At 39.4% G+C, this 27,923-nt stretch overlaps 2 non-coding genes across 2 annotated transcripts; one reads left to right on the forward strand and one right to left on the reverse strand.

The window, feature by feature from the left end:
• Nucleotides 1-13,826: 13,826 nt before the first annotated feature.
• Nucleotides 13,827-13,930, reverse strand: LOC112786960 (small nucleolar RNA R71). The gene has a single exon (XR_003194401.1). It is a non-coding gene; the product is annotated as a small nucleolar RNA R71 (small nucleolar RNA).
• Nucleotides 13,931-24,259: 10,329 nt separating this feature from the next.
• Nucleotides 24,260-24,363, forward strand: LOC112787714 (small nucleolar RNA R71). Its single transcript, XR_003195110.1, has one exon. It is a non-coding gene; the product is annotated as a small nucleolar RNA R71 (small nucleolar RNA).
• Nucleotides 24,364-27,923: the final 3,560 nt, after the last annotated feature.

Genomic DNA, 27,923 nt, shown 5'->3' on the forward strand with positions numbered 1-27,923 from the left:
TCGGTATGCTTAGCACTCCAATCTTTCTTATTGGGCTTCACAATTCTTTCCAAGATGCATTTAATCTCCCAATTGGAAACCTCGGCTTTGCCATTTATTTGTGGGTGGTAGGCCGTAGCTACTTTATGCATGATGCTATATTTCTTCATTAGCCCTTCCATTCTCTTATTGCAAAAATATGAACCTTGGTCACTCACGATTGCTCGTGGTGACCCAAATCTACAAATGATGTTATTTCTCACAAAGGAAAGGACCACATTAGCATCGTCCGTCCGGGTGGATATTGCTTTCACCCATTTGGACAGATAATCAACGGCATGTAGAATGTAAAGAAAACCATTATAATTTGGGAATGGCCACATGAAGTTTATTCCCCACACATAAAAAATCTCACAAAATAGCATGGTCTATTGGGGGATTTCATCCTTGTTGGAGATATTACCAAATCTAATGCATTGAGAACAAGATTTACAAAAATGAGAAGAGTTCTTGAAAAGAGTTGGCCACCAAAATCCACAATCTAAGATTTTTCTTGCCGTTCTTTGGGGTCCATGATAAACCCCGATTTTGTGGTTTATCTTGTGCTTAATTTGGAGAATGTTATCAACTTTTCTCACATTTATTCAATGAAATAGCATGGTTTTGCAATTCTCCCTTGATTTGTGCTTAAATGTGAAAACATGCTTTTTAGGACTTAAAATAGCTAAATTTAGCTCACTTTGATTCCATTCGATGCCTTGATATGTTTTTTGAGTGATTTTAGGTTCATAAGGCAAGTATTGGATGGAAGAAGTGATGAGAAAAGCATGCAAAGTGGGAGAACTCATGAAGAAATGAAGGAACCGTAAAGCTGTCAAGCCTGACCTCTTCGCACTCAAACGATCATAACTTGAGCTACAGAGGTTCAAATGAGGCGGTTCTAGTTGTGTTGGAAAGCTAACATCCGGGGCTTCGAAATGATATAAAATTTGCCATATGTTACTTCCCGTTTAGGGGCACACACACGCACTGTACGCGTGTGCACCGATGCAGCTCGTGGCCCACTAAAGTGAAATCACCCCCAGCGATTTCTGAAGCACTTTGGGCCCAACCCAACTTATTTCTGATGCTATTTCATGCATAATTCAAGCTTGGGTAAGGGGGGAGCAGATGTTTGTAGTTTTAGCATCATGTAAGTTAGGTTCTAGAGAGAGAAGCTCCCTCTTCTCTCTAGAATTAGGTTAGGTTAATTTCTCCTAGATCTAGGTTCAATTACATGTTTTCATCTTGTTTCTTTTATGAATTCTTGCTTCTACTCTTTCATTCTCATGATTTATAGTGTTAATTTTCCTTTTATGCTCTCTTTTATGTTCATGGACGTACTTGTTGGATTTGGATTTTCTTTCAATGAAATTTAATGTTTGATGTTCTTTTAGTGTTGATTTGAGTTGTGATCTTACTTTCCTTGCAATTGGTAGTTGTTAGATTTTACTATTTTTTGCAATTTATTATGCTTTCCATTTCTACCCACCAAGTATTTGACAAAATGCTTGGTTGGGATTTAGAGTAGATTTAGAGCATTCTTGGCTTGGGAAGAGTAATTGGGCAATCTTGAGTCATGAAAACCCAACCTATGTTGGTGAATTAGAATTGTTAGTTAATATCATTTTCAATGACTCTAATCTTTTGCTAATTTAATTAGTGAGTTGATTAGGAATTTTGATTTGAGATTAACTAGTCTTGTTTGACTTTTTCTCATGGAAGATGACTTACACCTTCTTCCAATGTTGGGGATGACGAAATGAGATAGATTCTTGTTATTATTGTGATATGATTGATTAATCTTGTTTGACATTCTCCCTATGTGAAGATAACATGATACATTCTTCCATTTGTTGGAGTTGACTAAATAAGATGAATTAATCATTGTATGACTAGGATAGAAAGCCTATGATCTCAATTCTTGCAATGAATGTCTCTCTTTGTTAATTGCCTTCTTTAGTTACTTGCTTGATTTACTTTTCTTATCATTTAATTTCTTGCCCTCTTACCAATCAAACCCCCCTTGTTCTTCATAGCCAATAATTGACCACTTCATTGCAATTCTTTGTGAGACGACCCGGAGTCTAAATACTTCGGTTAATTTTCAATGGGGTTCGTACATGTGACAAAATCATATTTTAATTTGATGTGAGAGTTGTTTGTTGATTTGGAGCTATGCTTACAACGAAATTCTTCTTTTTATAAGAGAAATTCCTAACCAACACGATTCTTCCAATCAAATTAATGGCGTCATTGCCGGGGAGTTGCAATGGTGTTATGTTATTGGCTACTGTATATATGTTAATATGCTTCTTTGCCAGTTTTTTCTTGTTTCAAGAGTTAGTTTTTATTAGTTCTTACTAGTTTTGTTTTTATTTTCATTTGCTATTATGAATTCTCACCTCTTTGGCTCTGAGTTTGGCTCAAATTATGTTGTAGGGAATGGGAACTATAATAACAATATGCATCAAGGATGGAACAATCAAAGATGGGAGGAGCCTCAAGGGATTGATCAACCTTCTTGGCAACAACAACCTCTGGATTCTTATGGGTATAACTCTTATCCTATTGCATATCAATCTAATAGATGTGGTGACCCTTATTGTGATTGTCAACAACCACTACCACATGCCTATGAACCAACCCCTCAACATGGCTTTGAACTACCTTACTCACAAGCCCCATACCACCAAACACCTCCATATGGCCCTAATCCTTATCCACCCTACCAACCACCTTATGAGCCATATGAACCATACATAGAACCACCACAATTCCAACACAACTACTCTCAAGAACCACCTCAATATACACCATCTCCATACCCTTACCAATATGAGCCACCTTCCAATTACAATGCCTTTCCCTCAAACAATAAATTCTCTCTCCCACCACCGCCCCCTAATGAAGCCTTCATGCTAGAACTAGGAGATCTTAACTCTTAACTCCAAAGGCAACAAGAGGGGACGAAAAATATTTCAAAGAGCTAGGAGCCAAGATGGCTATCCTAGCGGAAGCCGTTAGCAATATGGTCTCATCCCACCTAAGCCTACATGACCAAGGCTCTCCCATTGTTGAATGTGGAGTAGCAATCAAGGAGCATAGTGAGGGAGCGAGTTTAGAGCTTCAAGGTGAAGAAGAGGAGTTGAAGCAAGGAGTGCAACAAGAGGAGGAAGTTAAGATAATTGAGTCGGAAGAAGTGGTTAAAGCCTTTGAAAAGGTTGACTAAGAGATGGATTCAATCATTGAAGAATTTTTATGTACATTGAATCCTCTCCAATTGGGTTTGACATAGAGGGTAAGGAAGAAGATATCTCACCTCCCATGCCCTTGGTAAGCGATGAAGAAGAGATTGAATTGGAAGGAAGCTACCAAGAGGAAGTGGTTGAAATTAAAGAAGCTTGTAAAAAGGTGGAGGTTGTCAAGAAGGAGCTCAAGGGCGTAGACCTTGCATTGGCTAAGTGTGGGGAGGTCCCCCTTCCTAAGTCACAATCATCCAACACAACATTCAAGTTTTGTAGTGGTTGGACACATCACTCTAAGTTCATGATGGTTGCATGCTCAAAGTTGAACGTCTATGGTTGGTGTAAAACCAAATGGCATGGGTCTAGGAGAATGTTTGGATGCTTAATTTAGAATTCTAAGGTCATGCCACCCAATTGGAATCATGATGATCAATTTAAAGATGGGTGTCAAAACAAAGTGTGGGATCCCGGATCGTACAAGGAAAATCAACTTTGGGAGCTCATAGTTTGTGAAGAACTCCATCAAAGCTTGAAGATATTAACATTGAAGAATGGAGCTTATTGGAGATTCAAGCATTGGTGGATGTTCCAAGATGGTTACAAGCACAAGCCACCTTGATGAGGAGCTCCCCATAAGTCCAACATAAGGACAATAAACAAAAGTGCTAGGTGGGAGACACCCCACCATGGTAATATCTTTTCATTTTCTCTTTTGTAAATATTAGTAGAATTACTTTAAATTCATATTTAGAGTAGTTTGTTGAGTCTATTTGGTAGTCTAATATGTTAAATAAGGTTTTATGGTATTTGGGTAGTTGTTTGGAGGTTTGGAATGTTTGATTTGGTATAAGAACATGGAAAAAATTGAAAAACAGAGCACCAACACGCGCGTCCGCGCGCCTCAAGCATTTTCAATCATCCATGCGGACGTGCCGTGTACACGTACGCGTGGATGCAAAAATTCTACCTCCAGCCAAAAACCAGAGAGTTATGCCCAGTTTGTGCCTATTATGTGCCTGCAACCCACGCGTGCGTGCACCTGGCGTGTACGCGACCTTCGACCAACTACGCATCGGTGCGTATGCGTGCATGATGCGTCCGCGCCGGTAAAATAAAAAGCGTGTTTTTTTCTCATTTTCCATTTTTTTTTGTCCATTGCATTCGCATACTCTTATTCTTTGTGTTTTCATTTTGTTTTTATAGCCTGTTTTTACTTTATTTTTTTTTTTTGAGCTTCTTATTTGAATAATAGTGTTGCATTTTCCTACTCAATTGTTGAGAATTTCTTGGTTAATCTTGGTGCTTCTTAACTTGTTTGATATTGTTGGGTGATGAAACTTTTAAATCAATGCTTAATCTTGTATGACTCTTATATTCTTTGTGCATTGATATGAACTTGCATGTCTTTCATGACCCACCCTTTCTAGTTGAACTTGATGCTTTTGAGTGCTCTTCATGTTTTGACTCTACTCTTGCATCAAGTATTAGTTGATATGTCCTTTGTCTATATTGCTTTCTCAATCACATGTGTAGCTAACATGTAGTGAGGACCCTACTCTTATTTGGCATTAGCCCCCGCCGATGTTCTACTTGCTTTGCTATCTTGGTTGTAGGCTTAATTCTCTTTCTTTTTCTTTCCTTTTAGGTTGGCCACTGACGATCGAATTTCCTGTCGGTAAAGAAATTCACAAATATATTATCGCGTTGCAAGTATAGCTTCTAAACCAATAGAGAATCCTTTTGTACAAACGTTTTGGTTGTCACAAGTAAGAAACTCCTTTAAAATTTATAACCGAAGTATTCAAAACTCGGGTCATCTCTCAAGGAATTGCAGGGAGGTATGTTCTTATTATTGGTTATGAGTTTTGTAAATTGGGGGTTTTTGAAATAAGGAGCAAGTGATTTAAATAAAAATAAAAATAAATTAATTATAAAATCTCTTGGCAAGGTATAAGAATTTGGAAGTCCTATCCTATTTATCCTTATCGATGGTGATGAGAATTGAGTTTTAATCCCACTTAGTTAACCTTTACTAAAGCAAAGGAAAGTCAAGTGGACTAATTAGTTTAATCCTCAAGTCCTAGTCAATCCCTGTGGGAAGACTAGCTTTAGAGCGATCTAGATCAATTAGTAATCTGCCAATTTCAACCACTGCTGAATTTGACAACTCAAGTGTTACCAATTACTTAACCAAAGCCAAAAGGAAGCAAATATCTAAATTAAATTAAAAGCATTCATAAATAGAATAAAGCAATCATAAATATGAAATACCTCAAATTATATTTAAACATAAATTCAAATCTAACATGGAAAGGTTTATAAGCTAAATTGAAAAGATAAACATCAATTAAAGTAATAAAATAAAAATAGAAAAATAAATTAAAGGAACATTGAACCTGTGATGAAGAAGAAATAATCCTAAATCCTAAAACTAAATCCTAAGAGAGAGGAGAGAGCCTCTCTCTCTCTCTAAAACTACATCTAAATTATGAAAAGTGAATAATGGAAGATTTCTCATGAATGGATGCATTCCTCCACTTTATAGCCTCTAATCTGTGTTTTCTGGGCCAAAAACTGGGTTAGAAACAGCCCAGAAATCGCTCCCAGCGATTTCTGTTACATTCAGGTCGCGGCAAAGTGACGCGGAGGCGTCGTCCACGCGTTTGCATGGATTCCATTTTTGCCAGGTCACGTGTCCGCGTGATCCACGCGTTCGCATCACCTGGAATCGGGGCAGCTATGAAAAATTATATATCGTTGTGAAGCCCCGGACGTTAGCTTTCCAACGCAATAGAAACCATCTCATTTGGACCTCTGTAGCTCAAGTTATGACTGTTTGAGTTTGAAGAGGTCAGGCTGGACAGCTTAGCAATTTCTTCAACTTCTTGTATTCCTTCCACTTTTGCATGCTTTCTTTCCATCCTTTGAGCCATTCCTGCCCTGTAATCTCTGAAATCACTTAACACACATATCACGGCATCGAATGATAATAAGAGAGGATTAACGTTAGTAATTTAATGGCCAAAGAAACATATTTTCAATCATAGCACAAAATCAGGAAGGAAAACGTAAACTCATGCAAATCATATGAATAAGTGTATGAAAGATTGATAAAATCCACTCAATTAAGCACAAGATAAACTATAAAATAGTGGTTTATCAACCTCCCCACACTTAAACATTAGCATGTCCTCATGCTAAGCTCAAGAGAAGCTATAAAGGGTGAAGGGGAATGATAGAATGTATGAAATACAACCTATCTATATGAATGCAACTACATGCAAAAATGATTCTACCTACTTGGTTAAAAGTAAATAAGCTCTTCAAGACAAACATAAATCAAATTTTACTAATTCAAATTATACAATAAAAGACAAGTAAACTTGTAAGAAGATAGCTCATGAAAGCAGGGAACATAGAATTAAGCATTGAACCCTTACTGGTAGTGTATATGCACTCTAATCTCTCAAGTAAATAGGGAAATTCACTCTACTCTTCTCTAGTCATTGATGCGCGGAAAACTTGTCTCGTGACAAATTTTCTTCGGCAAGTGTACCGAATTCGTCGTCAAGTAAAAACTCACAATAGAGTGAGGTCGAATCCCACAGAAATTGATTGATCAAGCAACTTTAATTAGAGGAATGTTCTAGTTGAGCGAATCAGTATTTGAGTTGAGAATTGCAGAAAATAAAATGGCGGGAAGGTAAATAACAAAAGAAGTAAATGCTAAAAATAAAGAGCTGAAAGTGAATGACGGAAAGTAAATTACAGAATTGTAAATGGGAATGGGGTAATTGCTCATAAAAGTAAATGATAGAAATTAAAGAGAATGGGTAAGATCAGAAATGGGGAGTTCATTGGGTTCAGGAGATGTTGCATTCTCCGGATCAATTTCATTTTCATCTCTTCCTCAATCAATGCATTCATTGATCTCCTTGGCAATCTTAAGTGATCGAATTACAATTCCTTGTAATTCAATCTCTCAAATCTTGATCAATAGCCAATTCCTTGGTCAATTGCTCATGAGAAGAGATAAAGTATGGTCACCGATTATACCACATGCATTTCCCAAATCAAGTATTGAGAGGATTATAGTCACATATCCATCCAAACCCAATTTGGTCCAGCATGAGAAAGCATTTCTAGCATGATCTCTTCATTCCTCTTTCAAGGTTCAGAAGAGATCCAAGTTTGAATAGCTTCTTTTCCAAGATAACTATTCAATTGGATGAAGATCGAAAGCTTTCAAGTAAAATCAAGAAAACAAATAGAAGAAGAATAATGAAAACTAGTATTGATCCATCAAATTACAACAGAGCTCCCTAACCCAATGAAAGGGGGTTTAGTTGTTCATAGCTCTGGAAAATGAAAGCAAGGATGGAGAATACATGATGAAAGCAAAACTAGAAGTGCAGAGAATGGTAAAATACAGAGATTAGTTTTCCCAATTTTTCCAATCCTCCTCTAATCAATTCAAAGCTACTCCTATATATACTACTCTTCTGATCTTCTAGTTGGCTCTTCAAGTCTTGCGTATGGGCCTTTGGATCTGGAGTTTGAAGCAGTTATCTTCTTCATTGGGCTTAGCTTTACTTGCAGAGAGAAAGCGTGAAGTGGGCAGGGACTTTAGCTCAGGACGTTAGTGGTGTTAACGTTAAGTGAAAATGTGGGTTCGAGAACGTTAGTGACAATCACCTTCTTCACTAACGTTCCTTACCCAAGTTAGAGCCACGTTAACCTCAACGTTAGTGGCACAAACATTGCCACTAACGTTGCCTCTTGGTCCTTCGCACACATTATTGGGACTTACCTTTCCCAATAACGTTGAGAAGCCTCCCCCTTTCTTACGTTAGAGTCCACGTTAACTTAGTTAATGTGGCTCTTAATGTTAGCTTGCTAACCTTCGAGAACGTTAGTGACACTTACCTTTGTCACTAACGTTCCAATGTGCCCCTATCTCCCACGTTAGAGTCCATGTTAACTAGGTTAACGTGGCCTCTAACGTAGCAATGCTAGCCATCTCCAACGTTAGTGACAAAGGTGAATGTCACTAACGTTGGCTCATCATCTCTCTTCATCACGTTAGCTTCCACGTTAACTAAGTTAACGTGGGAGTTAACGTGGCTCATTGTGGCTTGTGTGGTTCATTCCAACGTTAGTGACAAAGTTAGGTGTCACTAATGTTGGCGATCATATACTTTCTCCAGGTTGGCTTCCACGTTAACTAAGTTAACGTGGAAGTTAACGTGGCTTGTGGAGGCTTGGCCAACGTTAGTGACAAAGGTGAATGTCACTAACATTGGCTTCTCTTTTGCTTCTTAACGTTAGAAGCCATGTTAACTAAGTTAACGTGGCCACTTATGAGCTTGGCCCAACGTTAGTGACAAAGGTAAGTGTCACTAACGTTGGCTCTATTTTCTTTCCTCCACGTTAGAGTTCACGTTAACTTAGTTAACGTGACTCTTAACGTGGGCTATGATGGCTTCGAGGACGTTATTGGCGATTACTTTTCTCATTAACTTTGCAAGCTAGCTCCCATTCCTACGTTAGAAGTCACGTTAGTGAGACTAACATGGCTGCTAACGTGGTTCTTCTTTGCTTCCTTTGTCCTGAAATCAAGCAATAAAGTGCATCAAAGTTCTAGTCCAAGTCATGGGAAATGCAACATCCGATTTGTCATTAATTTCATGCAAAATCCTCATGAAATCATTTAAGGTGCACCATGTATGCTTGAATCAAGATGTAAGTGAATATCTACCCAAAACTAGCTTATTTTCTAAGGAAATGCATGAAACTATCTTAAAAACAATAAAGAAAAGGTCAGTAAAACTGGCCAAAATGCCCTGGCATCACAACACCAAACTTAAAGCTTGCTTGTCCCTAAGCAAGTACTGGAACAAGAGAATGATGAATGGAATGCCAAGAGAAATGAGTCATACTTGTAGAAGTCATGTCTCTGGTTTTATGGTGGTTTCATGCATAGCAACTTAGGTTCATTCCTGGCTTTCAGACCTTTATCAAGTCCTAGAATACTCACTGTGATTGCATCCCATGAGACTTTTATTCATTGATCCTTTTGTTGTCATTTCAGGGCTTATTTGTGTTCTCAAGCTAAGTGCTCTGTAAGAGGGCGACTCTTTAAGATAAGCTTTCAGTCAACACTCCCGAACCAGTTGGTTCAAGGTGCTAGGTGTTAAGACACCCCTAAGGACTTACTCCCTCAAGTCTCTTTCCCCCATACATACACACCACAGGCATATGGTTTGTTTATTTTCATTTCTTGAGACCTTGGTGTCCAGCACCTCTTTGGGTTACTAAATGTTCTGTAGTGAGGGTTACTCTTGATAGTGGACTTTCAGCTGATAATCCCGAGTTAGTTAACCCAAGTTACCAAGTGATAAGGCACCCCTAAGAGCTTATTCATCCAAGTAAATCCCTCACACAGGAACACCACAGACACATGCTTCAAGATTAAAACCATTGGTGCCTAGCCTTATTGCTTACTCTTTTTCTTTCATTCTTCAACTTTGATTGTTCTTTCCCTTTTTCTTATTAGGATCTTATTATTTAGCTAGTCTTATGGGGTGTGTTCAAGGCATAGTATTCATGACAGATAGTTGTTCTCCCACCTTGTGGTTGAACCAACTTAGCTAACTTATGATCACACCATAAACTCATGAACTTACTCCATAGTATGAACTTCACTCTGGTCTTTTGTGAACACTCATTCTCTTTTCATTTGATTCAAAGGGACTAGCATACAAGTAAGTAACGCAAGGATGCAGTGACATAAAGACTAGCAAGCATAGACCTCTTCAACATAAAACATAAAAGATAGAATTTAAAAAAATTCAAACTATCCTGGAAGCATGTTCTATTTCATACAAGATCTTCCTTATTTAAAGCATGGAAAAAGATGGACCAAAGAAGGAACTCCACCACCTTTTACTCGTGTGGTTGCCCATGCTCTCTTCCTTGTTTGTCCTCTTTGTGTCCTCTTGCATTTCCTCGCATCCGTGCCAATCTTGCTTGCTTCCAATCCTCAAGTGCCTTCCTTACTGATTCATGACTCTCTTCCACCTTTTGTCTTTCTTCTCGTGCTAATTCATCCCTCATTTCTTCGTACCTTGTAATTCCTGGATGCAATATAGGCAGCTGTCCTACTAAGTAACCGAGCCTGGCTTGAGTGTTTATATGATGCCCAGTCTCGCTCAGGTAAACTCCTTCTGCGAATGCCCTTTTCTCGTCCAGTAGTTCTGCCTGTTCTATTTGTCTTCGATGCATCTCATGTATGTGTGCTGATGCCAAGGCATCTTAGGCTAGTTTCACTAGCATTTTTCTGTTAGTTTTAGTTGTTTTATGCATTTTCTTGAGCTTAAAGTAACCAATAATGGTTAAAAGAATAACAAAGCAATGAACCATCCAAACAATATGATTTTGATGCAAATTCCATGAGTTTTAGTTATATTACTTGAATGCTATGAATGGAAGATTTCTCATGAAATTTTGCAAGACTTTGATGCATTTGTTTGGATGATTTCAGGGAAGAAGAGGCTAAGCAAGGAAGCAACAAAATCAATAAAGGAAGCTTGAATATCACATGTGGAGTTTAAGTTCCAGTTTAAGCCTAAACTGGAGCTTAAACGCCAGAATCATGAAGGCTAAGAAATGCTGGAATTGAAGTTTAACCTCCAGTTTAACCTTAAACTGGAGGTTAAACACCAGAATGAAAAGTCTCACCAAAGAAGCATTCCACGTTTAACCTCCAGTTTGACCTCAAACTGGAGGTTAAACGCCAGAATGATAATGCCACTCAGGAAGGAGTTCCACGTTTAACCTCCAGTTTAACCTTAAACTGGAGGTTAAACGCCAGAATGGGAAAAGCACCAGGGAGCCATTTCCACGTTTAAGCTCCTGTTTGACCTCAAACTGGAGCTTAAACGTGTTCGACCAAGTTTTCTACTCCAGGGTTGCTCTCTCCATTTCCACGTTTAAGCTCCAGTTTGACCTCAAACTGGAGCTTAAACGTGTTCGACACCTCCAGGGCTACCCTTCTAAGCTTCCACGTTTAACCTCCAGTTTAACCTTAAACTGGAGGTTAAACGTGTTCGACCTCCAGGATGCCTCCTTCCATTTCCACGTTTAACCTCCAGTTTAACCTTAAACTGGAGGTTAAACGTGTTCGACCTCCAGGGCTGCCCTTCCTATATCCACGTTTAAGCTTCAGTTTAACCTTAAACTGAAGCTTAAACGTGTTCGACTACATGACTCTCCAGGGCTGCCTTCTTCCATTTCCACGTTTAAGCTTCAGTTTAACCTTAAACTGAAGCTTAAACGTGCTTCTACAAAAAAGCCTCACTGGAAGTGTCTGGCGTTTAAGCTGCAGTTTAAGCTTAAACTGCAACTTAAATGCCACTCTTGGAAAAGGTTTCTGGACCAAAAATATTGTGGTTTAAGTTAGTATTTGAGCACAAACATTAACTTAAACTTATTCTGGTATGAAACCCAATTGAATATCATGGTTTATGGGATTGGGCCTGAAGGATTGATGAGTCTGAAATTTCAATTTGTTGAGTCATGTGTCATTATTTGATTATCACTAAGTTGGCTCAATGAATGTTACAGAATTTGGATCAGCAGCCTCATCAAGATTATGGATCATAAACCCAAAGCAAAAGGAAAGCAGGGAGAGGCCTCAAAGCCCAAGAAACACAACAGAAGCTCAATATAGAAAGTGTATAAATAGGATAGAATTTAAGTTAGAAGGGGACTTTGGAGAACTTTGGATCATTTTCTTTTAGTTTTGTAATTGAATTCAGAGCTATGACTCACTAAACCCCTTTCATTGGGTTAGGGAGCTCTATTGTAATTCAATGAATCAATAATAGTTTATCTTCTTCTTCAATCTTTTCTCTTGAATTTTGTTAGAAAGCTTCTCGATCTAATTCCATTGGGTAGTTGTCTTGGGAAAGAAACTACCCATAATTGGAATCCTTCGGAACCTTGGGAAAGGAATGGAGGATTCATGCTAGAGAAGCTTTCTCACAGTGAATTGGATTGGGGTTTGGATGGATATTGTGACATGTAATCCTACCAAATTGTGGTTCATGAAACTGTGTGGTATAATCAGTGATCGAGCATCATCTCTTCTTATGAACATTTAAACCAAGGGATTGGGAATTTGTTTGTTTTTAGAGAGAATTGGTGAGCCAAGGGATTGGGATCCAATCATATAAGATTGCCAAGCAAAATTTAATGAACGCATTGGTTGAGGAAGAGATAAACATGTTTTGATTCGGAGATCTCAATATCTCCTATAACCCAATGAATTCCCCATTTCTGATTTCCACTTTCTCTTTACATTCTGCAACTAAATTCATGCAATCACCCCCATTCCCTTTTAATTTCAGCAATTTAGCTTCTGCTCTTTAATTCATGCAATTTAAGATTCCGCCATTTCAATTTCTTGTCATTTACTTTTCCCGCCAATTTTACATTCCGCAATTCTCATCTAAATCTTGATTCCGCTCAACTAGAACACACTTCTAATCCGAATTGCTCATTCAACCAATCCTTGTGGGATTCGACCTCACTCTATTGTGAGTTTTTACTTGACGATAACCGGTGCACTTGCCGGAAGGAATTTTGCCGATCGTGCAATTTCCTAAAATCGTGGCATAACAAGTTTATGCGCATCAAGTTTATGGCGCCGTTGCCGGGGATTGGTTTTCGATTGACAATTCTCAAATTGGAAGTTAACTAGATTGAGCATTTTTTTTTTTGTTTTGATTCATTCAGTACAAGTTACTTGTTGAATTTTAATTTCTGCACATGTTTTCTTTCTTTATGCCTTTAAATTCAAGCAACTAACTCACTGACTCACTAACTGTTTGAATTAATTCCTCAATTGCTCTAACCATACTCTTCCATTAACCAAGAGTATTTCACTTGTTGTTGCCTGTGCTGTGTTCTTGTATGACAGGTAGGAGGGGAGAGACATCAACTCCTCCATATACCGAACCAGAGAGGACCCTTCATAGACTGAGAAGGGAAGCAAGAGGGAAGAGAGTAGTGGGGGAAGAGGAATCTGAAGGAGAATCTGAGGACAATTTTGAGGAAGCTTTAGATCTCAACATGGATAGAGAAGTTCACAACCATGAGAGAGCTGATGGAAACAATGCCATTCCTGAGAGGAGGGTTCTTAGTTCATACATAAACCCAACCTCTGGGAATTGTGGTAGCAGCATCCAGAAACCACCCATTCAGGCCAACAATTTCGAGCTCAAACCACAGCTAATATCACTGGTGGAGAATCATTGTTCATTTGGTGGAAGTGCTAATGAAGATCCCAACCAACATCTCACAAAATTCCTGAGAATTTGTGACACTGTGAAGTCCAATGGAGTCCAGGAAGATGCCTATAAACTGCTTTTGTTCCCATTTTCACTTAGGGACAAAGCAGCTAAGTGGCTGGAATCATTCCCAAGGGGGAGTCTAACAACATGGGATGAGGTGGAAAGCAAGTTTCTGGCACGTTTCTACCCCCCACAAAAGGTCAATAGGCTTCGATCTGAGGTTCAAACTTTTAGACAACAAGATGGTGAAACTCTCTACGAGGCATGGGAGAGATTCAAGGATTTGACAAGGAAATGCCCACCAGACATGTTCCATGATTGGGTGCAATTGCATATTTTCTATGATGGACTCTCTTATGAATCAAGGAAGGCTGTAGACCATTCATCAGGAGGTTCATTGAACAGGAAAAAGACTGTGGAAGAGGCCATTGAAGTGATTGAGACAGTGGCTGAGAATGAGTATTACTATGCATCAGAGAGGCATAACACTAAGGGAGTCATGGAGCTGAACCATGTTGATACAATTCTAGCCCAAAACAAGGTGTTTGCCAAGCAACTAGCAGAGCTTACCAGGCAATTAGAAACAAAGCAAGTGGCTGCAATACACACACAAGATCAAGAGGAAGTAAGCAGTGAAGGAGGTGATTGGGAAGAGGCCAACTATGTGGGAAACCAACAAAGGCAATCATATGATCCACATTCCAACACTTACAACCCAGGATGGAAAAATCACCCAAACTTTGGGTGGGGAAACCAACAAACCCAACCACAAAACCACAAACCTTACAACCACAACCAACATAACAATTCCACATACCAAAACTCCAACCAAAGATCATACCAAGCCACACAAAACACTTACCCCCAACCATCATATCATGGCCAAAATAATCAACCTACCCAACTTAATCCGAACCAACAATTTCAAGATCAATTAAACCGGATAGAAGGAATGATTGCAACCATGAGTCAAGACATAACCGAATTGAAAAGCTTCAGGGATGATGTGAGAGCTACCTTAAGAAACCATGGTGAAAAACTCAAGAGGATGGAGTCTCAAGTAGGAGAGCTATCTCAACAGGCCGTCAAATCAACTGCAGTGTTCCCTAGTGACACAGAAAAGAATCCTAAAGGGGAACAAAAGAGAGTGAGATGGGAAGAATGCAAGGCCATCACCATATTGAAGGAAGTTTCAGAAGAAGAAGGAATCAGGCCCTCAGAGCAGGAACCAGAAATCTTGAAGGAAGATGTGGAAGAAGTTAAGCAGGAAAGTGGAACTGAGCAAGCCAAGGAACTGCAAAAAGGCATGCTGGAAATATACCAACCAAAAGCACCATTTCCTCAGAGGTTAGGAGGAGGTGAAAAAGGGAAAACCTATTCAAGGTTTTTAGAGACATTTAACTCTCTCCATGTCAATATTCCCTTTCTTGAGATTCTCCATCAAATGCCTACACACATCAAGTATTTAAAGGAATTGTTAAGCAAGAAAAGAGTTTTGAAGGGAGGACAGACGGTAACAATGAACAAAGAATGCAGTGCTCTCATCAAGAAGGACACACTCTCTAAGAAAACGGACCCAGGAAGTTTTCATATCCCTTGCATCATAGGGGAAACAAAAATTGACAGAGGATTCTGTGATCTAGGAGCTAGCATAAATGTGATGCCTCTAACTCTTATGAAGAGGCTACAACTGAATGAGGTGAGATCCACTGATGTAATCATACAACTGGCTGACAAAACTAAGAAGCAAGCTGAAGGGGTAGTTGAAAATGTGCTGGTGAAAGTGGGGGATTATTACTTCCCCACAGACTTTGTCATTTTGGACATGGAGGAAAGCTACCTACAGCCCATCATTCTGGGGAGGCCATTTCTAGCCACTGCTAGAGCACTCATAGATGTAGAACAAGGAGAGCTAATTTTGAGAATACATGATGAACAGCTCATTTTTAATGTTTTCAAACCTGCATCTGAGCCTGAACCAGAACATGAAAGGCCTAAGGATGAGAGTAGCCATCTGTGTTTGGAGGAAGGCAATCAGGCAGCTGAAACTCTGAAACAGTCCTTGGAAAGGAAACAAGAATTGCAAGAGTTAAAGCCATAAGAATCAATAGAAGCAAATCAGAAGGATCCTCTCGGCATAAGGGTCAATGAAGAAAGCTTCAAGAGAAAGGGAAGAATTGTAAAGAAATTGCCAAGAGGGTGGAGAAACAAGAAAATTCCCACTGAAGGTTTTTCTCCGGGAGATAAAGTGATATCAAGTCATTATCTGCCAATCCCACCTGACCTCAAAACCATTCCTTCCCAGCTCCCTCAAGTGTTCACAATCAGGAAAGTTCTTTCTATGGAACATTTAGAGGTCATGAAGGAATCAAGTGGGGACGTTTGCATAGTGAGAGGAGAAGACGTCAAGCACTACAATCCACCCTAACAAGGGACAACCGTCAAGCTAGTGACGTTAAAGAAGCGCTTGTTGGGAGGCAACCCAACCTGAGGTAATATCCTTTTGCTGTTTCTTTTATTTGTTTCAATAAAAAGGGTGAAGTAGTTTCTGTGCATTGCAAAGAATTAAGTTTGGTGTTTCACACCAAACAATGAATTCGTGGATCAATAATTCAAAGGGGAAGGTGTGACTCTAAGTTTGGTGTTCCACCATAAAGATCAACTGAACACAACAACCTTTGAATTATATGAGAGGAACAACCATTCTAAGCAGTCACAGAAATGCTTAAAACCCTTAGCAGCAACTTCATTCCAAAGAGAACTCAAGGATTCAAAGCACAGAGAAGTAAGTGGGAGACTAAGTTTGGTGTTCACACACCAACTTAAGACTCAGATACTTACCCACACATAGTTGAGCTAACCACTCAAGTGCTTGAGAAGCAAGCAACTTCATCACTCTTTGCAGGAAAGGAAACAAGGATTTTAAAACATGAAGCAACATTTAGGAGAAGAAGGGAAATCAAATTGTTTCCTGGCAACAAAGAGAAAACAAGGAATTTCACAAGGTGATATTGTTCCTTGATAATTCTTTAAAAAGGGCAAACAAAAGCATGCTTGTTCTGGTTTAAACTGTAAATGTTGAATCTTTCTGGAATGTGAAGTTTTTAGTATATTTGTCTGTTTATTGCTTTGAATAAAGTGAATGCCTAGATGTTTGGATATAACTCCACCTTCTTAAACAAATGCTTGCCATGCTTGTTCTGTTTCCGAAAATAAAAGAAAAGTTTGAACAAAAGTAACTTGGCTAAATTAGTGACAAATCAAGTAGAATTAAGTGGTGGTATGCATGCTTGATTGTTTAGTCAGATCACTGGAATTAGAGTGTAGAATTATCATTCTTTGTGTAGAAATTGAAAACTGTCTATGGATCTTGATGAATAAATGTCTTTGGCCATGAAAAAGAAAGAAAAAGAAGAAGAAAAAGCCACTGAAAAAGGGCAACCAAAAAGCAAAAAAAATTGAGAAAATAAGCTAGGTACCAATGGTTTGAACTTCTGAGACAAATGCCTGTGGTGTTTATGTATTAAGGATATGCTTGGATGAATAGGTTCTGAGGAGTGTTTCAACACTTGGTAACTTGGGTTAACTAACCCGGGATTATCAACCAAAAGTCCATTATCAAGAGCAACCTAAATACAAAACATTTAGTCACACAAAGAGGTGCTGGGCACCAATGTCTCAAGAAGAAATGTGAACTAAAATGCCTAAAGTGGATATGTGTAGTGCACTGATAAGAAAAAGAAAATGCCAAAGGCTTGTGCAACACATGACACTAAGCAAACAAGGAGCAAAAAAAAAAAAAAAAAAAAAAAGCTCTAAGAAAAAGAAAAGAAAAGTGCCAAGGACATAAGAATAACAAGAGGCCATAGCAGTGTTTGATGGATGCAATGAAAAAGTGATAATCTTACCTGATAAGAATGAAAAAGTGATGCTGCAACTGTCTGCATAAAACCCTTCTGATGAACTTCAAATGCTTGCTAATATAGCCAATGTAATTGCTTTCTGTTTCATACTTTCTTCTCAAATAACTCAGGACTTGCTTAGGGACAAGCAAGTATTAAGTTTGGTGTTGTGATGCCAAGGCATCTTAGGCTAGTTTCACTAGCATTTTTCTGTTAGTTTTAGTTGTTTTATGCATTTTCTTGAGCTTAAAGTAACCAATAATGGTTAAAAGAATAACAAAGCAATGAACCATCCAAACAATATGATTTTGATGCAAATTCCATGAGTTTTAGTTATATTACTTGAATGCTATGAATGGAAGATTTCTCATGAAATTTTGCAAGACTTTGATGCATTTGTTTGGATGATTTCAGGGAAGAAGAGGCTAAGCAAGGAAGCAACAAAATCAATAAAGGAAGCTTGAATATCACATGTGGAGTTTAAGTTCCAGTTTAAGCCTAAACTGGAGCTTAAACGCCAGAATCATGAAGGCTAAGAAATGCTGGAATTGAAGTTTAACCTCCAGTTTAACCTTAAACTGGAGGTTAAACGCCAGAATGAAAAGTCTCACCAAAGAAGCATTCCACGTTTAACCTCCAGTTTAACCTCAAACTGGAGGTTAAACGCCAGAATGATAATGCCACTCAGGAAGGAGTTCCACGTTTAACCTCCAGTTTAACCTTAAACTGGAGGTTAAACGCCAGAATGGGAAAAGCACCAGGGAGCCATTTCCACGTTTAAGCTCCAGTTTGACCTCAAACTGGAGCTTAAACGTGTTCGACCAAGTTTTCTACTCCAGGGTTGCTCTCTCCATTTCCACGTTTAAGCTCCAGTTTGACCTCAAACTGGAGCTTAAACGTGTTCGACACCTCCAGGGCTACCCTTCTAAGCTTCCACGTTTAACCTCCAGTTTAACCTTAAACTGGAGGTTAAACGTGTTCGACCTCCAGGATGCCTCCTTCCATTTCCACGTTTAACCTCCAGTTTAACCTTAAACTGGAGGTTAAACGTGTTCGACCTCCAGGGCTGCCCTTCCTATATCCACGTTTAAGCTTCAGTTTAACCTTAAACTGAAGCTTAAACGTGTTCGACTACATGACTCTCCAGGGCTGCCTTCTTCCATTTCCACGTTTAAGCTTCAGTTTAACCTTAAACTGAAGCTTAAACGTGCTTCTACAAAAAAGCCTCACTGGAAGTGTCTGGCGTTTAAGCTGCAGTTTAAGCTTAAACTGCAACCTAAATGCCACTCTTGGAAAAGGTTTCTGGACCAAAAATATTGTGGTTTAAGTTAGTATTTGAGCACAAACATTAACTTAAACTTATTCTGGTATGAAACCCAATTGAATATCATGGTTTATGGGATTGGGCCTGAAGGATTGATGAGTCTGAAATTTCAATTTGTTGAGTCATGTGTCATTATTTGATTATCACTAAGTTGGCTCAATGAATGTTACAGAATTTGGATCAGCAGCCTCATCAAGATTATGGATCATAAACCCAAAGCAAAAGGAAAGCAGGGAGAGGCCTCAAAGCCCAAGAAACACAACAGAAGCTCAATATAGAAAGTGTATAAATAGGATAGAATTTAAGTTAGAAGGGGACTTTGGAGAACTTTGGATCATTTTCTTTTAGTTTTGTAATTGAATTCAGAGCTATGACTCACTAAACCCCTTTCATTGGGTTAGGGAGCTCTATTGTAATTCAATGAATCAATAATAGTTTATCTTCTTCTTCAATCTTTTCTCTTGAATTTTGTTAGAAAGCTTCTCGATCTAATTCCATTGGGTAGTTGTCTTGGGAAAGAAACTACCCATAATTGGAATCCTTCGGAACCTTGGGAAAGGAATGGAGGATTCATGCTAGAGAAGCTTTCTCACAGTGAATTGGATTGGGGTTTGGATGGATATTGTGACATGTAATCCTACCAAATTGTGGTTCATGAAACTGTGTGGTATAATCAGTGATCGAGCATCATCTCTTCTTATGAACATTTAAACCAAGGGATTGGGAATTTGTTTGTTTTTAGAGAGAATTGGTGAGCCAAGGGATTGGGATCCAATCATATAAGATTGCCAAGCAAAATTTAATGAACGCATTGGTTGAGGAAGAGATAAACATGTTTTGATTCGGAGATCTCAATATCTCCTATAACCCAATGAATTCCCCATTTCTGATTTCCACTTTCTCTTTACATTCTGCAACTAAATTCATGCAATCACCCCCATTCCCTTTTAATTTCAGCAATTTAGCTTCTGCTCTTTAATTCATGCAATTTAAGATTCCGCCATTTCAATTTCTTGTCATTTACTTTTCCCGCCAATTTTACATTCCGCAATTCTCATCTAAATCTTGATTCCGCTCAACTAGAACACACTTCTAATCCGAATTGCTCATTCAACCAATCCTTGTGGGATTCGACCTCACTCTATTGTGAGTTTTTACTTGACGATAACCGGTGCACTTGCCGGAAGGAATTTTGCCGATCGTGCAATTTCCTAAAATCGTGGCATAACAAGTTTATGCGCATCATGTGCTTCTTGATGTGCTTGGATGTTGATTAGCCTCTGGATGGATTCTTGTTGTTCATTTTGCCTTTGTTCCATCCTGTGGAATGTTTCACTCCATTGTTGTCCTTGACTCAGTTGTTGCTCCATCATTTACTTTTGTCACTCCCCTTGTTGAGTTATCCATCTTGAGAGTGATTCCTCTTACTACCCCATCATCTGTAGTTGAAGCTCTTTCTGTGCTCCTTGGCTTTCCAAATATTGTCAAGATAGGCCATCAATAGCTTCCTGCAGTTCGTGCATATCCAAGGTGACTGGTGCTTGCCCTTCTAAGACTTGTCCTTCTACTACTTGAGGGGCTGGCCTCTTCCTTTGCTTCCGTTGAGGCAGGGGGGATGCGGTAGCATGCATTCGTCGAACGGTTATTGGAATGCCCTCTTTTATCCACACGGGGTCCTCATCTTCAAACACCACCCCATCTTTCTTGCACAGTCGGTAAATAGTGCTGGGGTAACCTAACGTTCCTCTTGAGTCGCTTTTCTCTGCCATTTTTCTAATGCCTTCTGCTATGAGTTCATAAACCATGATTCACCTCCGAGTTGTTCCCTACTGGGAGGATGGACCTCCTTACAATTTCGAACCACCCTTTTACTTCTGGGGTGAGATCTGCTCTCTTGATGAACCTTGGTCTCCTATCCGCATATCTTTCCCAGTCGGCTCCTGGTACACAAATATCTTGCACAATCTGGTCATGATTGGGGTTGTTGTCCATTCTTGAATGATAACTCTATTCTTTAAACGGTATGGACCGTAGCTTTAATGCCCTCATGACACTCATGGGACCGAAATCCACAATCTTTCCTCTCACAAAGCTCGTATACGACTCGTCCGCCTTATCATACCGGACCGTATTTGCATAAAATTCTCTTACAAGATTTGCATTCACCTTAATGACCGGATCAGTGAGGAGCTCCCATCTTCTCTTTTCTACCTTCTTTGTGATTTCGGGGCACTCAGTTTTCTTAACTTGAAACCCCAGCTCATAGATGATCTCCTTATCCACCATCCACTCGTATTGTAATGCATGGTGCAAGCTTCTAAATCTCTTTTCATCATACGGGTGTTGCTCCATAGGTTCCTTTCCCTGCCTTTTTTTAGAGCTCGAAGATGCCATGAATGAGAGTTAGTGTGTGAAGGTGGTAAGGGTGTGGAGACTTTTGGTTGTTTAGGGTTGATTGCAGTGAAGGGAATGAGGGAGAATGTGTCTAATGGGGTGTGAGGTGCTTGGTTTCGAAAGGAAGAGGTGTGAAGAGTGGGTGTGGAGTGTGGAGGTGGGGTACGGAACAAAGGTCACTTATATAGAGGGGTTGTGAGTGAATGGAAGGTGTGGATTGATGGAATGGTTGCTTGATGGACGGTTGGGGTTGTGCATGGAGAAAGGACAAGGATCATCACTTTATGAGGGTTATTGGTTCGGTCTCCAAGGGTCCCATTCTTTTCCATGTTGCATGGCAACATTTTCCAATGCATTCCTTCTTGAGACAAAGGTGTAGTTTCTCTTCATGAAGTGGCCGAACCTTTCTCATTTAATTGTCCAATCAATCCCCTTCAATGCTCCTCTCCTTTTCCCTATAAAAATAAAATAAGAAAATTCAATATCATAAAAATTAAACTTTACGGCTAGTATAGTAAAGAAAAAGGATTAGATTGTTTATTCATGAACACCAACTAACTGACTAACTGTGTGTCCTTATATGCATATTCGTGGCACCCTGGGGTGACACCAAACTTAGTTTGGAGCACTGTGATGAAAAGTTTTGTTCAAAGCTCCAAGACTAGCATGCTCTGAGTTGCATCCATGCTTTCTTGGCATGCTTTGAACACCAAACTTGTTCTTCACTATATACTGCATAATAAGGATTTCACCAAGTGTTTGTCAAGTTTGGGTTGGAATTCATGAATATTGACTTATTTACTATTAAAAGCATATAAAACATGGGTTGCCTCCCATGAAGCGCTTCTTTAGCGTCACTAGCTTGACGTTTCTCCTTCATCAGGGAGGCTGATAATGCTTCAAGTCCTCCCCTCTTGCCTTGGACTTATATCCATTGGTTGTATCAATGATCTCTACATGTTCCAAGGAGAGAACTCTGTTGATAGTGAAGACCTTAGGTAACTGAGATGGTACAGTGGGGAGATCAGGGGGATATCTGGGAAGTAAGCTGAGATTACTTTATCCCCTGGAGAGAAGTCCTCGGTAGGGATCTTCTTGTTCCTCCACCTCCTTGGTACCTTCTTCTTTGTTCCTTTTGATGTTGTCTTGCTCTTTGTGACTTCTTCGTCTAAGGGAATTTTGTTGTTGTCTTCACATGTCTCTGGTGGTTTCGGTTCCTCTAGCTTTTCCTTGAGTTGTGACAACTGCTTATTTCCTTGTTCATCAAGCAAGGGCTTTCCCAGATGGGCTGGTTGTGCTTCAGTGCTTGCTTCCTCTTTCAGTATCTCATTATGATCTTTGCTTGGTTCTTTGTTCTCTTGGTCTGCTTCTTGTGAGAATTTGAAGACATTAAAACTGAGTCGTTCATCATGGATCCTCAATATTAGCTCCCCTCGCTCAACATCTATGAGTGCTCTGGCTATAGCTAGGAATGGTCTTCCCAATATGATTGGGTGAGTGTGACTCTCTTCCATGTCTAGGATGACGAAGTCTGTGGGAAGAAAGTATTTCCCAACCTTTACCAACACATTTTCCACCACTCCTATTGCTTGTTTTTGAGTTTTGTCAGCCAGACTGATGACTACATCTGTGGGCATTATCTCATTGATCCGCAGCCTCTTCACCAAGGATAAGGGCATTAAGTTGATGCTTGCTCCCAAATCGTAGAGTGCTCTATCAAACATTGTTTCTCCTATGGCACAGGGGATGTGAAAACTCCCTGGGTCCTTTCTTTTTGTAGGCAACTCTAGTTGAATGAGGGCGCTGCACTCCTTGTTCATCACTATAGTTTGGCCTCCCTTGAGTGAGCTTTTCCTAGGAAGCAGTTCCTTCATATACTTGATGTATGCAGGCATTTGTTGGATGGTCTTGATGAATGGTATGTTGACATGCAGAGATGCAAACAAGTCAAGAAATCTTAAGTATATTCTCTTCTCAACAGCACCCTTGAGTAGTTGGGGAAAGGGTGCATAAAGTCTCAGCAGCTCCTGTTGTGAGATTTCTGGTTCTTGGTGATCTTTTTCCTCCTTCTCTATTGAGGTGTCTCCAGGTTGTTCTGCCGAGTTGTTTGGCTTGTCCTCATTCTTCTTATCACTTATAGTGACTATCTTGCAATCTTCCCATCTTACTTTCTTTGTTTCACCTCTTGGATTCTTCTCTGTGTCACTTGGGAATCCATCTGTAGGTTTGGGAATCTACTCAGAGAGATACCCCACTTGGGATTCCAACCTCTTGATTGTGTCTCCCTGGTTCTTGAAATTGGCTCGCACTTTCTCCTTGAATTCCTTATTGTCTTGAATCTCTTTGCCTATGCCTTCAAGTAGATTCTCAATCCTTGAGAGTCTGTCATCAAATGATGGTAGATTGGGATTAGAGGTGGAAGGATGAGGAGGGTTATTTTGGCCATGGTAAAGGTTTTGAGAGGGTTGGTTATGTGGGTGCTGATATGGTCTAGATGTGAAATGTTGGTGGGCTGCATTGTTGTTGGGATTTGAACGTCTTTGATCTAGGCCTTGGTCTTGTTGATTTTCCCACCCAAAGTTTGGGTGATTCCTCCATCCAGGGTTATAGGTCTTAGAGTATGGATCATGGTTTTGCCTAGGTGAATTCCCAATGTAGTTGGCTTGCTCCTGACTACCCTCTACTTCTTCATTCACTCCTTCTTGGGTTGTTGATGAAGTAGTGATTGCTGCTACTTGGTTCCTTTCCATCTTCTTGGTGAGGTCAGCCAGCTGCTGGGTAATGAGTTTGTTTTGGGCTAGCAGAGCATCTACATTGTTTAGCTCCATTACTCCTCTAGTGTTGCCTCTTTCAGAAGCATAGAAATAGTCATTCTCTGCTACTATTTCAATGACATCTATGGCTTCCTCAATGGTCTTTTTCTTGTTCAAAGATCCTCCGGATGAATGGTCTACGGCCTTCTTTGACTCATAAGAGAGCCCTTCATAGAAAATGTGCAGCTGCACCCATTCATTAAACATGTCAGGTGGACACCTCCTTGTTAGGTCCTTAAACCTCTCCCATGCTTCATAAAGAGTCTCACCATCTTGTTGCCTGAAAGTTTGGACCTCAGCTCTCAGCCTATTGATTCGTTGAGGGGGGTAGAATCTTGCTAAGAATTTGTTCACTACATCTTCCCAAGTTGTCAAGCTCTCCTTCGGGAAAGACTCCAGCCACTTGGCTGCCTTATCCTTGAGTGAGAATGGAAATAAGAGCAGTCTATAGGCGTCAGGATGAACACCATTAGACTTCACTGTGTCACATATTCTCAGGAAGGTGGTTAGATGTTGATTGGGGTCTTCTTGGACACTTCCTCCGAACGAACAGTTGTTCTGAATAAGGGTGATGAGCTGTGGTTTTAGTTCAAAATTGTTGGCATGGATTGATGTAAGAGCCTAAAACTCTTTTATCCTCCCCAGCATGATTTGCTCGACCTCCTCCGCCATGGTTGTGAGCCTCTTCCTCACGATGTTCTTCCATGTTTTCTTCCATGTTTGGTTCAAAGTATTCCTCCTCTTCCTCAGCACCAACCACTCTTTTTCCTCTTGCTTCCCTTCTTAATCTAAAGAAGGTTCTCTCAGGTTCAGAATCAAAGGAAGTTGAAGCCCCGCTTCTTCTCCGTGTCATATAACCAACAAAGCACAAGCAAGGAAAATAAATGCAGAAAGTATTCTGTTAGAATTACTGTTAGTGTGAGGGATGCAATATATCAAACAGTTAGTGGGTTAGTGAACTGAGTTGTAGATAACAAAAAGAAATGAAAAAGTAGGGGGAAGGGAAGAAATTAACTAAAACTGAAAGTAAATTACTCAAACAGAAAATTAAATCAAACAAAACAAAAATGCTCAATCTAGTTATCCTCCAATTTAATCATTGTTGATGCACAATCAATCCCCGGCAACGGCGCCATAAACTTGATGCGCGAAAAACTTGTCTCGTGATAAATTTCCTTCGGCAAGTGTACCAAATTCGTCGTCAAGTAAAAACTCACAATAGAGTGAGGTCGAATCCTACAGAGATTGATTGATCAAGCAACTTTAATTAGAGGAATGTTCTAGTTGAGCGAATCAGTATTTGAGTTAAGAATTGCCGAAAATAAAATGGCAGGAAGGTAAATAACAAAAGAAGTAAATGCTAAAAATAAAGAGCTGAAAGTAAATGACCGAAAGTAAATTGCAGAATTGTAAATGGGAATGGGGTAACTGCTCATAAAAGTAAATGACAGAAATTAAAGAGAATGGGTAAGATCAGAAATGGGGAGTTCATTGGGTTCAGGAGATGTTGCATTCTCCGGATAAATTTCATTTTCATCTCTTCCTCAATCAATGCATTCATTGATCTCCTTGGCAATCTTAAGTGATCGAATTACAATTTCTTGTAATTCAATCTCTCAAATCTTGATCAATAGCTAATTCCTTGGTCAATTGCTCATGAGAAGAGATGAAGTATGGTCACTGATTATACCACATGCATTTCCCAAATCAAGTATTGAGAGGATTATAGTCACATATCCATCCAAACCCAATTTGGTCCAGCATGAGAAAGCATTTCTAGCATGATCTCTTCATTCCTCTTTCAAGGTTCAGAAGAGATCCAAGTTTGAATAGCTTCTTTTCCAAGATAACTATTCAATTGGATGAAGATCGAAAGCTTTCAAGTAAAATCAAGAAAACAGATAGAAGAAGAATAATGAAAACTAGTATTGATCCATCAAATTACAACAGAGCTCCCTAACCCAATGAAAGGGGTTTAGTTGTTCATAGCTCTGGAAAATGAAAGAAAAGATGGAGAATACATGATGAAAACAAAACTAGAAGTGCAGAGAATGGTAAAATACAGAGAGTAGTTTTCCCAATTTTTTCAATCCTCCTCTAATCAATTCAAAGTTACACCTATATATACTACTCTTCTGATCTTCTAGTTGGCTCTTCAAGTCTTGGGTATGGGCCTTTGGATCTGGAGTTTGAAGCAGTTATCTTCTTCATTGGGCTTAGCTTTACTTGCAGAGAGAAAGTGTAAAGTGGGCAGGGACTTTAGCTCAGGACGTTAGTGGTGTTAACGTTAAGTGAAAATGTGGGTTCGAGAATGTTAGTGACAATCACCTTCTTCACTAACGTTCCTTACCCAAGTTAGAGCCACGTTAACCTCAACGTTAGTGGCACAAACGTTGCCACTAACGTTGCCTCTTGGTCCTTCGCACACATTATTGGGACTTACCTTCCCAATAACATTGAGAAGCCTCCCCTTTTCTTACGTTAGAGTCCACGTTAACTTAGTTAACGTGGCTCTTAACGTTAGCTTGCCAACCTTCGAGAATGTTAGTGACACTTACCTTTGTCACTAACGTTCCAATGTGCCCCTATCTCCCACGTTAGAGTCCACGTTAACTAGGTTAACGTGGCCTCTAACGTAGCAATGCTAGCCATCTCCAACGTTAGTGACAAAGGTGAATGTCACTAACGTTGGCTCATCATCTCTCTTCATCACGTTAGCTTCCACGTTAACTAAGTTAACGTGGGAGTTAACGTGGCTCATTGTGGCTTGTGTGGTTCATTCCAACGTTAGTGACAATGTTAGGTGTCACTAACGTTGGTGATCATATACTTTCTCCACGTTGGCTTCCACGTTAAACGTTAACTTAGTTAACGTGGAAGTTAACGTGGCTTTTGGAGGCTTGGCCAACGTTAGTGACAAAGGTGAATGTCACTAACGTTGGCTTCTCTTTTGCTTCTTAACGTTAGAAGCCACATTAACTAAGTTAACGTGGCAACTAACGTGGTCACTTATGAGCTTGGCCCAACGTTAGTGACAATGGTAAGTGTGACTAATGTTGGCTCCATTTTCTTTCCTCCACGTTAGAGTTCACGTTAACTTAGTTAACGTGACTCTTAACGTGCTCTATGATGGCTTCGAGGACGTTATTGGCGATTACTTTTCTCATTAACTTTGCAAGCTAGCTCCCATTCCTACGTTAGAAGTCACATTAGTGAGACTAATGTGGCTACTAACGTGGTTCTTCCTTGCTTCCTTTGTCCTGAAATCAAGCAATAAAGTGCATCAAAGTTCTAGTCCAAGTCATGGGAAATGCAACATCCAATTTGTCATTAATTTCATGCAAAATCCTCATGAAATCATTTAAGGTGCACCATGTATGCTTGAATCAATATGTAAGTGAATATCTATCCAAAACTAGCTTATTTTCTAAGGAAATGCATGAAACTACCTTAGAAACAGTAAAGAAAAGGTCAGTAAAACTGGCCAAAATGCCCTGGCGTCAGTCATGCTTTTTAAACTTTGTTCTTCATCTAACCAATCAACAAATATTTAATGTACCAATACAAACATCATGAGGTCTTTTCAGGGTTGTAATGAGGCTAATGTAAAGGTAAGGATATATATATATATATATATATATATATATATATATATATATATATATATATATATATAAGGCTAAGTGAGCTAACAAAGTGAATCCTTGATTAGTCTAAGATCTCACCTAACATATACGTACTTTATATAATTTTAAAGTTCTTTACCTAGCTACCCAAATTTTTCCACTTTTGTATTACATGCTCATGCACCAAATTTAATTTTTGAATTTTGTCCCATGTGCATTGATTCTTTTTATTTTGTATTGGGG

This window comes from Arachis hypogaea, chromosome 20, assembly GCF_003086295.3.
Source record: "Arachis hypogaea cultivar Tifrunner chromosome 20, arahy.Tifrunner.gnm2.J5K5, whole genome shotgun sequence".
NCBI lineage: Eukaryota > Viridiplantae > Streptophyta > Magnoliopsida > Fabales > Fabaceae > Arachis > Arachis hypogaea.